At 34.0% G+C, this 1,602-nt stretch overlaps 1 long non-coding RNA gene across 1 annotated transcript; it reads right to left on the reverse strand.

The window, feature by feature from the left end:
• Positions 1–1,602, reverse strand: LOC132095780 (uncharacterized). Its single transcript, XR_009422503.1, has 3 exons — positions 1,390–1,602; positions 1,181–1,264; positions 1–489 (listed from the first exon to the last, which is right to left on the reverse strand). It is a non-coding gene; the product is annotated as an uncharacterized LOC132095780 (long non-coding RNA).

The raw sequence follows: 1,602 nt of genomic DNA on the forward strand, positions 1-1,602 counted from the left end.
CCTTCAAAAAACATAAGTTTAATAATCAAAAATAAAAAGAGAATGTGTTTACAGAAATCCTGACAAAAGATGCCAAAGAATAATCAAGGCAACAGTTGAAAATATATTATTTTCTTCCCTTTATCAAACAAATAGGCAAAAATGATTAAGAACTATGCTTCAATATTTTACAATTATCACCTTTATAATTATAAATCCTGTAATCATTGTTTGCTTCTACTGTGAAGAAATGCAAAACAAATAAATGGTTAATAATAATTATTATTATGTATATATATAGAGAGAGAGTGACAGGAGTGCTTATAGTAGAGATGGGAGTGATGACTGTAGAGGAGAAATTAATACAAGCAGAAATGCTAAGAATGCTAAGGTTAGCAGTAAAGGACTGAGAGCAGATGTGTCACACAAGAGAGGGAGATCTGGAAGCTTTTGAATGGGCTGATATTGTGAAGAGCTGATGAAGAATGATTAAGTAATCTGTGAGAAATCCTGCAAGAAGAAACAAAGATAATTTATCACATGATGAACAACAAAAACACTGACAATAAACAAATGGCAAAATACAACATACTGTAACTGCAGTTTGCATAACAGTAAACAGAACAGTATCGTCTGTTGGTGTGATGCTAAAATACTTCTCATTATAGTTATTGGTCTTTGTGTGAACAGCTTTAAGTGATCAGATTTGCCCAAATTCATTGAAGATCTTATTTGTAGCACTTGAAAAGTTAAACTAGCATTTCCATTCTCTTGCTTCTAAGACAGATGTGTTCAGTAAAATCATCATAGAAAGAAAGGCAGACTATGAGGTGTGGACAGATATCATGTACTGTTGAAAAAGGAAGAGACGGCACCAATTTGTAAAGAATAATAAAGAATACAATGGACTTAATATAAACTGCATGATATAAACAGTCTTACAATGGGCACAATCTGAAGGGAGTTGTGGTAATGGCCAATAACAGCAGTAGAAGTAAAAGTTATAGAATTTTGTACAAGTACGCTTGTACAATATAATATGATTATTGTATGAATTATTACTACTACAACATGCTCTTTGTTGAATGTTCTTCCTGATGGTGATGGGCTATGTGAACCAAAATTTAAGAAACATCAAATGCTGAGAAAAGTAAGTATCTGCAATAAGGTTCAGTCAAGGTGCTCAGACGCACAGACGTACCATTGGAAGTGTTTGCCTTTGCAGCTTTTGGTCTTCTTCATAAATTCACAAGATGGTCAAATTCAAATCTCATGACAGGCCTTCCTGAAATATAAACATGTTGAGACAGTGTGTTAAAATGATCTGTGACCAAAATATTTGATTAACACATAATATAAGGATGCTTTCATTAAAGCAAATCGGTTATAACTAAAAGTCTTCAACATTACCTGTGAAGGGTTGAACCTTTGAAGGACTTGTTCAGCCCCCTTGATAGCTTCTTCAAAATCAGCATTGGGAGCATGGAGTTGAAGTTCCCTGTTAATTCTAGCAGAGAGAGAGAGGGCAAGAGAGATATTTTACAAGAGATGGCTTCTTTAAAGAGCTGCTGCATTACAGGTTGTTGTGGAGTATGTAATCCGACATAACTGCAAGACAGAAAA

Source organism: Carassius carassius, chromosome 20, assembly GCF_963082965.1.
Source record: "Carassius carassius chromosome 20, fCarCar2.1, whole genome shotgun sequence".
NCBI lineage: Eukaryota > Metazoa > Chordata > Actinopteri > Cypriniformes > Cyprinidae > Carassius > Carassius carassius.